Source organism: Triticum aestivum, chromosome 1B (assembly GCF_018294505.1).
Source record: "Triticum aestivum cultivar Chinese Spring chromosome 1B, IWGSC CS RefSeq v2.1, whole genome shotgun sequence".
Taxonomy (NCBI): domain Eukaryota; kingdom Viridiplantae; phylum Streptophyta; class Magnoliopsida; order Poales; family Poaceae; genus Triticum; species Triticum aestivum.
In genome coordinates, this window is record NC_057795.1 from 134044705 (window position 1) to 134060559 (window position 15855).

Here is a 15855-nt window from a genome sequence, read left to right on the forward strand (position 1 = left end):
GGGAGACTATTGGAAATATGCCCTAGAGGCAATAATAAAATGGTTATTATTATATTTCCTTGTTCATGATAATTGTCTATTGTTCATGCTATAATTGTATTGACAGGAAACCGTAATACATGTGTGAATACATAGACCACAACAAGTCCCTAGTGAGCCTCTAGTTGACTAGCTCGTTGATCAACAGATGGTCATGGTTTCCTAACTATGGACATTGGACGTCATTGATAACGGGATCACATCATTGGGAGAATGATGTGATGGACAAGACCCAATCATAAGCATAGCACAAGATCGTGTAGTTCGTTTGCTAAAGCTTTTCTAATGTCAAGTATCATTCCCTTAGACCATGAGATCATGCAACTCCCGGATACCATAGGAATGCTTTGGGTTTACCAAACATCACAACGTAACAGGGTGGCTATAATGGTGCACTACAGGTATCTTCGAAAGTGTCTGTTGGATTGGCATGAATCGAGAATGGGATTTGTCACTCCCTATGACGGAGAGGTATCTCTGGGCCCACTCAGTAATGCATCATCATAATGAGCAATGTGACTAAGCAGTTGGTCACGGGATCATGCATTACGGAACAAGTAAAGTGACTTGCCGGTAACGAGATTGAACGAGGTATTGGGATACCGATGATCGAATCTCGGGCAAGTAACGTACCGATTGACAAAGGGAATTGTATACGGGATTACTTGAATCCTAGACACCGTGGTTCATCCGATGAGATCATCGTGGAACATGTGGGAGTCAACATGGGTATCCAGATCCCGCTGTTGGTTATTGGCCAGAGCTGTCTCGATCATGTCTGCATGATTCCTGAACCCGTAGGGTCTACACACTTAAGGTTCGATGACACTAGGGTTATAAGGAAGATTTGTATGTGATTACTGAATGTTGTTGGAAGTCCCGGATGAGATTCCGGATGTCACGAGGAGTTCCGGAATGGTCCGGAGGTGAAGATTTATATATGGGAAGTCATCATACGGTCACCGGAAATATTCGGGGGTATACCGGTATTGTACCGGGACAACCGGAGGGGTTCCGGGGATCCATCGGGAGGGTCCACCTACCGCGGAGGGCCTTATGGGCTATAGGTGGAAGGGAACCAGCCCAAAGTGGGCTAGGCAATACCCCCCTAGGGCCCATGCGTCTAGGGTTGGGGGGAACCCTAAAGGGGGCACCCCTCCTTGGCTTGGGGGGCAAGCCCCCTCCCCCCCTGGCCGCCCCCCCCCCTCTCTAGATCCCATCTAGAAGGGCCGGCCCCCTTCCCCCTTCTCCCTATAAATAGAGGGGTGGAGGGAGGTGTGCAGCACCACATCCAAGGCGCAGCCCCTCCCCTCCCCAACACCTCTCCTCCTCCGCGTGAGCTTGGCGAAGCCCGGCCGGAGAACTGCCACTCCATCACCACCACGCCGTCGTGCTGCTGCTGGAGCAATCTTCCTCAACCTCTCCCTCCACCTTGCTGGATCAAGGTGCAGGAGTGATACGTCTTCAACGTATCTATAATTTTTGATTGTTCCATGCTATTATATTACCCCTTTTGGATGTTTATGGGCTTTATTTTACACATTTATATCATTTTTGGGACTAACCTACTAACTGGAGGCCCAACCCATATTGCTTTTTTTGCCTATTTCAGTATTTCAAAGAAAAGGAATATCAAATGGAGTCCAAACGGAATGAAACCTTCGGGAGCGTGATTTTTGGAATGAACGTGGTCCAGAGGACTTGGAGTGCATGTCAAGAAGCAGCTGAGGCGGTGTAGCGACCAGACCTCAAACGGTCTGATCTCTGTGCATCAGTGTCATCCCTGGATCAGTAATGCTGACACGCACAGTACTCGAAGGATTTATAACAGAGTAGCAATCACACACTTGTTACATCGAACGTCTCCAAAGAGAACTTATTACAATAAATATGGCTTAAGGCCATCTAATAACGATAACAGCGGAAGGCTTGGAAGATAAAGTGAGTCCATCAACTCCAACGGCATCACTGAGTATAGAACCACGATCCTAAGGCATCTTACTCGTCGTCTGAAAAGTCCGCAACATGAACGTTGCAGCCCGAAATGGGTCAGCACATGGAATATGCTGGCAATGTAACACATAGAGAGAAATGAAAGAATAATGCTACACTACATGCATATATGGCTGGTGGAAAGCTCTATGGTTACAGTTTTTGCATAAAGCCAATTTTTCCCTACTGCAAAGGAATAAATTTATTTAACTAGCATGGTGGTTGTTAAACATTGAGAATGGTTGACAGCATTCTCAATCCCAATTAAGTAACATCATCATTAAACAAACCCAACAATATTAATTAAAGTAACATGATGAGATTCACATGATAATCCAAGTACTAGATGCTCAAAACGTCCATAACCGGGGACACGGCTAATCATGATTAGTTTATACACTCTGCAGAGGTTTGCGCACTTTTCCCCACACGACTCGATCTCCTCCGTTGGTTTTCTCGCACTACATGGTGTTTGAGAAACGGATGACCGAGACATAGTCTTTCAGAAGCGCTAGCACCTTACGATGGGTAGACTTGTACACCTACTTTCCCTTACATCTGCTAGTCTACCACTGTAAGAGTTCGCACGACTTAGTCAACTATGCTAGAGCCCATAATAGCATGTGGCTGCACACGGAAGTTTCTAGCATGAATAATCTTATGATCCCTTTGGGCCTGTGTGGCGGTCCAAAAACAAACAGGCAATCCTGGAATACCCAGGTACCTCAATCCACCCAGATGTGTATTAAAGTTGCCACCTCAAATAAACCATTAATTAACAATCTCACATCTGTCATGGATACACTCACCCAATCCACGTCTACTAGCATAGCATGGCATAATAAGCAAACATAGAAATAATTCCCAAGGGTTTGATAATGAAATAGGTGATAGGTACTACCTCATCTACATCCCAAAACCCACATATTAATCAGATCCTAATCATGCAATTGTTTGAGAATTGATCTAATGCAATAAAACTAGGTAGTAAAGGGATATGATCAAAGTGTTACTTGCCTTGCTGATGATCCGCGAAACCTAGGGATTCGAAGTAGCAAGCGGCGCAATCCGGGTACTCTATCGCAAACAAACAAACAAGCATACAATAAGTACTCATCTAACGCACAGGTAAAACTCAAGTAAGAGATCTAACCAGAAAGTTCAACTTAAGAACTCCCGTTTGCAAAAAAGAATCAAATCGAACGAAACAACGAAAGTCAAACTGCTAAAGAAACAAGCTTCATTTACTAATCTGGACCTAAGTCAAATTTTACAGAAGAAGAAACTTGTTTGAGTAGATTATTTGGAAAGAGGGTTTCGAGACGAAACTCTAGGCGCTTGAATCGCCTGATTCCGATAAACGAGCGAAAAGTTATACTAAAACGAAAATCAGATCAGAAATCGCGATCGGAAAAATCGCGGAATAAATCCGAGAAAAAGATAAACGATGAACAGATTAACGAACGAACGTTCATTATCTGGATCTAAACGATGAACGCGTTCGTTAAAACGAACGAATGAGCAAACGCTCGCTAATTAACCTAAACCGGAAAAAAAACGATCTAATAAAAAAACGGACCAAAAAAACCGACAAAAAACCGGCAAAAAAACCGAACGGTTTTTCTTAAAAAGACGGCGGCGGTGGGGTCAACCTCGGCGGCGGCGGCGGTTGGCGGCGGCTCCGGGGGTGGTGGCGCGGGGCGGCGGCGGCGGCAGGCGGCGGCGGCGGCGAGCGGCGTGGGTGGCTAGGGTTTGGGGCGCGGGCGCGGGTGGGCTGGGGCGGCGGCTTGGGCTGGGGGATCGGCCCGGGGCACGCTATTTAAAGACCCCCGGCCAGGCGGAGTCCTGGCCGGTTACGGCCCAAGGTCGGTTCGGACTTTTTTTTAAATAATTTTCGCGCAGAAAATCAAACAAAAGAAATAATAAACGGACTCCAAAAATCCACAAATAAATTTTCCTCGACTTCTAAAATCAAGCTGGACAAGATGAACATTTATTTGGGGCTAAATGCAATTTTGAAAAATGAGAATTTTTCCTAAATTCAAATAAAATAGCAATAAAATCCAAAATAAAATCTTATTTGATTTCATTATTAAATCCTCAATATTTCTTTATTTTGGGAAAGTCATTTTATTCCCTCTCTCATATTTTTATAATTGAAATAATTGAAGATAAAATAAATAAAATCAAATGATCCTATTTCGAAAATTTGAGAAAACTCAAATATGAAATTTACGAAATCCCAACTCTCTCGTGGGTCCTTCAATTGCATAGAATTTCTAGGATCGACGGAAAAATGCAATAAATATGATGTGCAATAATGATCTATTGTATAACATTCCAAATTGAAAATTTGGGATGTTACAAACCTACCCCCCTTAAGATGAATCTCGCCCTCAAGATTCGGGTTGGCTAGAAAATAGGTGAGGGTGGTCCTTCAGCAGATCTTCCTCTCTCTCCCAGGTGGCTTCATCCTCGGTGTGGTGGCTCCACTAAACTTTGCAAAACTTGATAACCTTGCTGCGGGTGACTCGGCTGGCATACTCAAGAATCTTAACTGGTTTCTCCTCATAAGTCCAATTACTGTCCAACTGAATCGCCTCTAGCGGCACTGTATCTCTCAGCGGTATATCAGCCATCTCTGCATGGCACTTCTTCAACTGAGAAACATGGAACATGTCGTGAACTCCTGACAATCCCTTAGGCAATTCCAACTTATAGGCAACTTCTCCCATACGCTCCAAAACTTTGTATGGTCCCACAAAACGTGGTGCTAGCTTTCCCTTAACTCCAAAGCGCTTAATTCCTCGAAGTGGAGATACACGAAGATAGACTCTATCTCCGACTTCGTAAATTGTCTCCTTGCGTTTTGAATCTGCATAGCTTTTCTGCCCGGACTGGGCTACCTTGATCCTGTCACGAATCAACTTCACTTTCCGTTCAGACTCCTTAATCAAATCCAGTCCAAACAACTGATGGTCTCCAACTTCATCCCATGACAACGGGGTCCTGCACCTCCTTCCATATAAGGCTTCGAAAGGGGCCATCTTCAAACTGGATTGATAACTATTGTTGTAAGAGAACTCTGCATATGGAAAATTGTTGTCCCAACTAGATCTGTAATCTAGCGCACAAGCTCTCAGCTTATCCTCCAAAATCTGATTGACCCTCTCCGTCTGTCCATCTGTCTGCGGATGAAAAGTTGTATTGAACTCTAACCTGGTACCCAAAGTTTCATGCAACTGATTCTAGAACTTTGAGGTAAACTGGGTTCCTCTATCTGATACAATGCAGACATACGATCCTGGTCATATATATCTTGGCCAACTTAGCACTGGTGTAAGTGGCCTTCACTGGGATGAGATGTGCTACCTTCGTCAAATGATCGACTACAACCCAAATCGAGTCATAGCCTGAACGAGTCCTAGGCAATCCAGTGATAAAATCCATGCCTAGTTTATCCCACTTCCATTCGGGTATCGGCAATGGTTGTAGACTATCCTACTGGCTTTTGATGCTCTACTTTTACTCTCTGACATACATCAGAAACTGCTACATACTCCACAATATCCTTCTTCATTCCGGTCCACCAGAAAGTGTCCTTCAAATCCAAATACATCTAAGTATTTCCTGGGTGAATCGAATACGGCGAATCATGAGCCTCTTGCAAAATCAACTTCCTGATCTCCGGGTCATTAGGCACATAAACACGGTCTTCAAACCATAAGGTGTCGTGCTCATCCTCACGAAAACCTTTAGCTTTTCCTTTGCTCATTTTCTCCTTTATCTCAGCAATTCCCTTGTCGTTCTTCTGGGCTTCTCTGATCTTATCCATCAAAGTCGACTGAATCTCCAAAGCTGCTACATAGCCTCTCGGAAGTATCTCTAAACATAGCTCGCAAAGGTCCTCGGCTAACTCCTTCGGTAACTCTCCGGTCATGAGTGTGTTGACATGGCTCTTACGGCTCAATGCTTCGGCCACTACGTTAGACTTTCGCGGGTGATAATGCAATCTCATATCATAATCCTTGATGAGCTCCAACCATCTCCTCTGCCTGAGATTCAACTCCTTCTACGTGAAAATGTACTTCAAACTCTTGTGATCCGTGTAAACCTCACAATGATTTCCTATAAGAAAATGTCTCCATGTCTTCAATGCATGCACTACGGCTGCTAACTCCAAATCATGTGTAGCATAATTCAACTCATGAGGTTTAAGCTGTCATGAAGCATACGAAACAACTCTCCCCTCCAGCATAAGCACTGCTCCAAGTCCTCGACGTGAAGCATCGCAATACACCTCGTAATCTTTGCCCTGATCTGGCAGAATCAACACTAGCGAGGTAACCAAACGTTTCTTCCATTCTTGGAAACTGGCCTCACATTCCTCAATCCAAATGAACTTGGTATCCTTCTTCAACAATTCCGTCATGGGCTTTGCAATCTTTGAGAAATTCTCAATGAATCTCCGGTAGTATCCTGCAAGTCCAAGGAAACTCCGGATCTCTCCAACTGTCGTTGGTGCTACCCAATTGGTCACAGTGACCACTTTGGTGGGATCTACTGCTATTCCTTCTCCGGATATAACATGTTCGAGGAATCCAACTTCCTTCAACCAAAATTCACATTTGCTGAACTTGGCGTATAACTGGTGTTCTCTGAGCTTCTCCAATACCAAATGCAAATGTTCCTTATGCTTCTCTTCATTTTTCAAGTAGACCAAAATATCATCAATGAACACCACGACGAACTTATCCAAGAACTCCATAAATACCTTGTTCATCATGTTCATGAAATAGGCAGGTGCGTTAGTCAGAACAAATGACATAACTGTATACTCGTACAACCCGTACCTGGTGGTAAAAGCTGTCTTAGGTATATCCTGCTCTCGAATCTTTAACTGATGGTATCCTGATCGCAAATCGATCTTGGAAAATACCTTTGCTCCTTGCAATCGGTCAAACAGATCATTGATCATCGGCAGTGGATACTTGTTCTTGATTGTTACTGCATTCAATCCTCGATAATCAACAACCATCCTCAATGATCTGTCCTTCTTCTCCACTAGAAGTACTGGCGATCCCCAAGGCGAAGAACTTGGGCGAATATAACCTTTATCCAGTAACTCTTTAATCTGCTTCTTAATTTCCTCCAAATCCTTAGCGGGCATCCGGTACATTCTCTTAGATATTGGTCCTGTGCCTAGAAAAAGCTCAATCAAAAACTCGATGTCTCTATCCGGTGGCATGGTTGGCAACTCTTCTGGAAATACATCAGGAAAATCCTTCACTACTAGTACTTCCTCCTGCACAACTCCTGATAAGGAATTTACGAGCATCCCCTTCGGCTCATATCTTGATACATACTTTACCCTTCCCCCTTGTAGGGTAGTAAGCAAAATCGACTTACTAGCGCAATCGATGTCTCCTTCATACATCGATAGCCAATCCATACCCAGAATCGCATCCAAACCTTGAGATTCCAAAATGATTAAATCTAAGGGGAAGACATGCTTGCCTATACTCAGTGGCACTTGAAAACATCCTCGACTGGCCATATACTCCGCTCCTGGTGAGGTTACTAACATGGGTGTTCCTAGAACCTTGGTGGGCAGTTTATACTTATCCACAAATCCCTTTGATATGTATGAATGCGATGCACCAGTATAAAAAAGAACGAGTGCAGTAAATGACTTAACCAAAAACTTACCTATTACTGCATCGGGCTGGGCTTCAACCTCCTCCATGCTAACATGGTTTACCTGTCCTCGGTTAAAAGGGTTCGGCTTCTTCCCTGAGCTTCCATTGCTATTTCCATTCTGACCTTCAGGACATTCATTGGCGTAATGTCCAGTCTTCTAGCACTTAAAGCAAGTGAATTGACTCAAATCTCTCTTGGCTGGTGTTGAGGGAGCAATGGCATTGCTTCCTCCATTCCCGTTACCTTTCTTGGAACCATTATGGTTGTGTGAGCTACCACCTACATGGGTATGCTGGAACTGTCCTCCCAATTTCGGGGTAAAACGTGGCTTCGGTTGAGCTCCAGAATTGTACTTCCCTTGTCCATACATCCTCTTGCGGTTCCTGATCTGCTGCTGCTTCCCTTCAATCATGAGAGCTCTATCTACCAACTCCTGGTAGTTATTGAAACTTGCTACCATCAGCTGCATACTCAGCTCATCATTCAGTCCTTCCAGAAACTTCTCTTGCTTAGCTGCATCCGTAGCAACGTCGTCTAGGGCATAACGTGCTAGCTTACTAAAGTCATCCACATATTGGTCAACTATACGTCCTCCTTGGCGTATGTTGCGAAACTCACGCTTCTTCATGGCCATAGCTCCTGCTAAAACATGAGAAGTACGGAAAGCCTGCTGAAACTGATCCCATGTGACAGTGTCTACTGGATAGGTGGCTGTGAAATTCTCCCACCATGATGCTACAGGTCCTTCAAGCTGATGTGCGGCAAATCGCACCTTCTCCGCATCTGTGCACCCTGTAGTGGTCAACTCCCTGGCTGTCTTGCGAAGCCAATCATCTGTAATAATCGGCTCGGTGCTACTGGAGAACACCGGCGGATTCAGCCTAAGAAAACGGGTCAAGTGGTCAACAGGTGGTGGTGGTGGTGGGTTGTTGTTGTTGTTGTTCCCCTGATTCTGATTCTGGACTAACAACTGCATCAAGGCATTCTGCTGCCGGATCAACTGAGTGAGCTCCGGTGGGAAAGCAAATCCATTGTCACATCTCGGAGGCATCTGAGGGTTTAGAAAAGATGAGAATACAGAATAGAATAAGGTCTAGAGGGAAAACACTACCCATATGCACATGAGACAAATTGCAATCTAAACACTTCATTCAATCAAGCAAGGGCATACAACGGTCTATCTATCGTTACAAAAGTGCTCGGACTATACTAGATACATGGGGGAAATACTACTACTATTATGGTGGTCTACTAGAAAAACTGCTCCGATGAAGACTCCATGATATCTGCTCCAGCTTCATCAACATAGTCATCATCGCTATTGTCTGGGTCCGAGTCGATGTCGTCGATGATGATGTAGTTCTCTGGACAAGTGCAATCTTCATCTTCTTCAGTGGCGGGAAATCCCATAAACACTCTTGGCTTCTTCTTCAGATCATCATTCTTCTCTACTAGCGTTGCTATTTCCTCTTCATATCCATCGCATGTAGACTTGAGTACTTCCTCCAATTCTGTGATCTTGGTCATGGCCTTCTTTAGATCCATCATGCCTGCGCACATCTGGTTCTCCTGGCGTCGAATGTGCTGGTTTAACTCCTGGATGAAAGCTGCAATTGATCTGTCCTTCCTGGTGCTGATCATCTCCCATTGCTCATCTCGGCGCCCGCAAATCTGATAGATTGTATCCTTAAGCTCCCTGTGGTAAACTTCTCCAATACATCCCATGGTGATGTGGGCTTCCATGCTCTTTCCTAGACTCCAGGTTGGTGCATCAAAGGAAAACTCTATGGGCTCAGTGACGGGCATGAACGTCCTTCCTAGAACTTGTACTTGAATCATCCAGCGCTCTTCTTCAGATAAAGTGGCGTTGTATGTCCCGGTGAAGCTTGGTACTCCGATGTTCAGGTATCTAGTGACTTCCTACAGGTGTCGTCCAAAGGGTGTATCTTCATCCGGTTGTGTGAACTTGTTCCTTGCATCCGCCATCCTAAAAGAGAATAGAAAAGATGAGGAGTCAGAAATGAGAAGAGAGAGTAGTGATCTAGGGCTTTAGCTTAGTGGTCGTGTCCTACAGTCAGCGTGTGCTCTGATACCATCTTGTAGCGACCAGACCTCAAACGGTCTGATCTCTGTGCATTAGTGTCATCCCTGGATCAGTAATGCTGACACGCACAATACTCGAAGGATTTATAACAGAGTAGCAATCACACACTTATTACATCGAATGTCTCCAAAGAGAACTTATTACAATAAATATGGCTTAAGGCCATCTAATAACGATAACAGCGGAAGGCTTGGAAGATAAAGTGAGTCCATCAACTCCAACGGCATCACTGAGTATAGAACCATGATCCTAAGGCATCTTACTCATCGTCTGAAAAGTCTGCAACATGAACGTTGCAGCCCGAAACGGGTCAGCACATGGAATATGCTGGCAATGTAACACATAGAGAGAAATGAAAGAATAATGTTATACTACATGCATATATGGCTGGTGGAAAGCTCTATGGTTACAGTTTTTGCATAAAGCCAATTTTCCCTACTGCAAAGGAATAAATTTATTTAACTATCATGGTGGTTGTTAAACATTGAGAATGGTTGACAGCATTCTCAATCCCAATTAAGTAACATCATCATTAAACAAACCCAACAATATTAATTAAAGTAACATGATGAGATTCACATGATAATCCAAGTACTAGATACTCAAAATGTCCATAACCAGGGACACGGCTAATCATGATTAGTTTATACACTCTGCAGAGGTTTGCGCACTTTTCCCCACACGACTCGATCTCCTCAGTTGGTTTTCTCGCACTACATGGTGTTTGAGAAACGGATGACCGAGACATAGTCTTTCAGAAGCGCTAGCACCTTACGATGGGTAGACCTGTACACCTACTTTCCCCTACATCTGCTAGTCTACCACTGTAAGAGTTCGCACGACTTAGTCAACTATGCTAGAGCCCATAATAGCATGTGGCTGCACACGGAAGTTTCTAGCATGAATAATCTTATGATCCCTTTGAGCCTGGGTGGCGGTCCAAAAACAAACAGGCAATCCTGGAATACCCAGGTACCTCAATCCACCCAGATGTGTATTAAAGTTGCCACCTCAAATAAACCATTAATTAACAATCTCACATCTGTCATGGATACACTCACCCAATGGACGTCTACTAGCATAGCATGGCATAATAAGCAAACGTAGAAATAACTCCCAAGGGTTTGATAATAAAACAGGTGGATAGGTACTACCTCATCTACATCCCAAAACCCACATATTAATCAGATCCTAATCATGCAATTGTTTGAGGATTGATCTAATGCAATAAAACTAGGTAGTAAAGGGATATGATCAAAGTGTTACTTGCCTTGCTGATGATCCGCGAAACCTAGGGATTCGAAGTAGCAAGAGGCGCAATCCGGGTACTCTATTGCAAACAAACAAAAAAGCATACAATAAGTACTCATCTAATGCACAGGTAAATCTCAAATTAGAGATCTAACCAGAAATTTCAACTTAAGAACTCCGGTTTGCAAAAAGAATCAAATCGAACGAAACAACGAAAGTCAAACGGCGAAAGAAACAAGCTTCGTTTACTAATCTGGACCTAAGTCAAATTTTACAGAAGCAAAAACTTGTTTGAGTAGATTATTTGGAAAGAGGGTTTCGAGACGAAACTCTAGGCGCTTGAATCGCCTGATTCCGATAAATGAGCGAAAAGTTATACTAAAACGAAAATCGGATCAGAAATCGCGATCAGAAAAATCGCGGAATAAATCCGAGAAAAAGAAAAATGACAAACAGATTAACGAACGAACGTTTGTTATCTGGATCTAAACAATGAACGCGTTCGTTAAAATGAACGAACGAGCGAACGCTCGCTAAATAACCTAAACCGGAAAAAAAAAACTAATCTAATAACAAAACGGATCTAAAATAGGACGGAAAAACCGAACGGTTTTTCTAAAAAAATGGCGACGGAGGGGTCAACCTCGATGGCGGCGGCGGTCGGCGGCGGCTCCGACGGCGGTGGCAGCGGCGGGCGGCGCGGGCGGCTACGGTTTGGGGCGCAGGCGCGGGTGGGCTGTGGCGGCGGCGGCGGCTTGGGCTGGGGGGGGGGGTCGCCCGGGACGCGCTATTTAAAGACCCCCGGCCAGGCGGAGTCCTGGCCGGTTACGGCCCAAGGTCGGTTCGTACTTTTTTTAATAATTTTCGCACAGAAAATCAAACGAAAGAAATATTAAACGGACTCCAAAAATCTCGAAATAAATTTTCCCCGACTTCTAAAATCAAGCCGCACAAGATGTACATTTATTTGGGGCCCAAATGCAGTTTTGAAAAACACGCATTTTTCCTAAATTCTAATAAAATAGCAATAACATCCAAAATAAAATCTTATTTGATTTTATTATTAAATCCTCAATATTTCTTTATTTTGGGAAAGTCATTTTATTCCCTCTCTCATATTTTTATAGTTGAAATAATTGAAGATAAAATAAATAAAATCAAATGATCCTATTTCCAAAATTTGAGAAAACTCAAATATGAAATTTACGAAATCCCCAACTCTCTCCGTAGGTCCTTGAGTTGCATAGAATTTCTAGGATCGAGGCAAAAATGCAATAAATATGATGTGCAATAATGATCTATTGTATAACATTCCAAATTGAAAATTTGGGATGTTACAGGCGGCCACGAGAGGGTAGGGCGCGCCCCCCTATCTCGTGGGCCCCACGGGCGGCCACCTACGTACTTCTTCCTCCTATATAAAGCCTGCATACCCCGAAAACATCCAGGGAGCGAACAAAACACAATTTCCACCACCGTAACCTTCTGTATCCGCGAGATCCCATCTTGGAGCCTTCGCCGGCGCTCTGCCAGAGGGGGAATCGACCACGGAGGGCTTCTACATCAACACCATATCCCCTCCAATGAGTTGTGAGTAGTTTACCACAGACCTTCGGGTCCATAGTTATTAGCTAGATGGCTTCTTCTCTCCTTTTGGATCTCAATACAATGTTCTCCCCCTCTTTTGTGGAGATCTATTCGATGTAAACTCTTTTTGCGGTGTGTTTGTCAAGATCTGATGAATTGTGGGTTTATGATCAAGTTTATCTATGAGAAATATTTGAATCTCCTCTGAATTGTTTTATGTATGTTTGAGTTATCTTTGCAGGTCTCTTCGAATTATCAGTTTGGTTTGGCCTACTAGATTGATCTTTCTTGCCATGGGAGAAGTGCTTAGCTTTGGGTTCAACCTTGCGGTGTCCTTACCCAGTGACAGTAGGGGTTGCAAGGCACGTATTGTATTGTTGCCATCAAGGATAAAAAGATGGGGTTTATATCATATTGCATGAGTTTATCCCTCTTCATCATGTCATCTTGCTTAAGGCATTACCATGTTCTTATGAACTTAATACTCTAGATGCAGGAAGGAGTCGGTCGATGTGTGGAGTAATAGTAGTAGATGCAGGCAGGAATCGGTCTACTTGTTGCGGACGTGATGCCTATATACATGATCATGCCTAGATAATCTCATAATTATTCGCTTTTGTATCAATTGCTCGATAGTAATTTGTTCACCCACCGTAATACTCATGCTATCTTGAGAGAAGCCACTAGTGAAACCTATGGCCCCCCGAGTCTATCTCTTATCATATTTGCTTCCAATCTACTTTTATTTGCATCTTTACTTTTTGCATCTATATTATAAAATACCAAAAATATATTTATCTTATCATACTATCTCTATCAGATCTCACTTTTGCAAGTGGCCGTGAAGGGATTGACAACCCCTTTATTGTGTTGGTTGCGAGTTTGTTGTTTGTTTGTGTAGGTGCGTGGGACTTTTGAGGAGCCTCTTACTGGATTGATACCTTCGTTCTTGCTACCTCTTGAGGACTGCGTTGGATTTCCCTGAAGAGGAGAGGATGATGCAGCAAAGTAGCGTAAGTATTTCCCTCAGTTTTTGAGAACTAAGGTATCAATCCAGTAGGAGACCACGCACAAGTCCCTCGTACCTACACAAAACGATAGCTACTCGCAACCAGCGCGATTAGGGGTTGTCAATACCTTCATGGTCACTTATGAGAGTGAGATCTGATAGACATGATAAATAATAATTTTGGTATTTTTGATAGATAGATGCAAAGTGAAAAGTAAAAGGCAAAGTAAAAACAAAGCATGTAAATAAAGCGATAGAGATTGATATGATGAGAATAGACCCGGGGGCCATAGGTTTCACTAGTGGCTTCTCCCAAGAGCATAGATATTCTACGGTGGGTGAACAAATTATTGTTGAGCAATTGACAGAATTGAGCATAGTTATGAGCATATCTAGGTAATGATCATGTATATAGGCATCACATCCAAGACAAGTAGATTGAAACGATTCTGCATCTACTACTATTACTCCACTCATCGACCGCTATCTAGCATGCATCTAGAGTATTAAGTTAAAAATAGAGTAACGCCTTAAGCAAGATGACATGATGTAGAGGGATAAATTCATGCAATATGATAAAAAACCCATGTTGTTATCCTTGATGGAACCAATACAATACGTGCCTTGCTGCCCCTGTTATCACTGGGAAAGGACACCGCAAGATTGAACCCAAAGCTAAGCACTTCTCCCATTGCAAGAACTACCAATCTAGTTGGCCAAAACAAAAAGGATAATTCGAAGAGACTTACAAAGATAACTCAATCATAGATAAAAGAATTCAGAGAAGATTCAAATATTTTCCATAGATAAGTTGGATCATAAACCCACAATTCATCGGTCTCAAGAAACACACCGCAAAAAGAAGATTACATCAAAAAGATCTCCACGAGAGAGGGGGAGAACATTGTATTGAGATCCAAAAAGAGAGAAGAAGCCATCTAGCTACTAGCTATGGACTCGAAGGTCTGAAGTAAACTACTCACACTTCATTGGAGGGGCTATGGTGTTGATGTAGAAGCCCTCCATGGTGGATGCCCCCTCCGGCGGAGCTCCAGAACAGGCCCCAAGATGGTATCTTGTGGATACAGAAGGTTGCGGCGGTGGAATTAGGTTTTTGGCTCCCGTTCTGATCATTTGGGGATACGTAGGTATATATGGGAGGAAGGAGTACGTCGGTGGAGCAGCAGGGGACCCACGAGGTAGGGGGCGCGCCCTCCACCCTCGTGACCGCCTCTTTTGTTCCTTGGAGCAGGGTCCAAGTCTCCTGGATCACGTTCGGTGAGAAAATCACATTCCCGAAGGTTTCATTCCGTTTGGACTCCGTTTGATATTCCGTTTCTTCAAAATACTTAAATAGGCAAAAAACAGCAATTCTAGGCTGGGCCTCCAGTTAATAGGTTAGTCCAAAAAATAATATAAAAGTGGAAAATAAAGCCCAATATAGTCCAAAACAGTAGATAAAGTAGCATGGAGCAATCAAAAATTATAGATACGTTGGAGACGTATCAGGCATCCCCAAGCTTAATTCCTGCTCGTCCTCGAGTAGTTAAATGATAAAAAAAGGAATTTTTGATGCGGAGTGATACTTTGGCATAATTTCAGTATAAATCTTCTTAATTGTGATATGAATATTCAGACCCTAAAGATTCAAGACAAAAGTTCATATTGACACAAAAATAATAATACTTCAAGCATACTAATCAAAGCAATCATGTCTTCTCAAAATAGCATGGCAAAATAAAGTTCATCCCTACAAAATCATATAGTTAGGCTATGCTTCATTTTCGTCACACAAAGATGTTCCCAACTTCTATACCCCCGATGACAAGCCAAGCAATTGTTTCATACTCAAATAATCTCAAACTTTTTCAACCTTCACGCGATACATGAGCGCGAGCCATGGATATAGCACTATGGGTGGAATAGAATATGATGATGGGGATTGTGTGGAGAAGACAAAAAAGGAGAAAGTCTCACATTGACGAGGCTAATAAACGGGCTATGGAGATGCCCATCAATTGATGTCAACATGAGGAGTAGGTATTGCCATGCAACGGATGCACTAGAGCTATGAATGCTCAACAAAAAGAAAACTAGTGGGTGTGCATCCAACTCGCTTGCTCATGAAGACCTAGGGCATTTGAGGAAGCCCATCGTAGGAATATACAAGCCA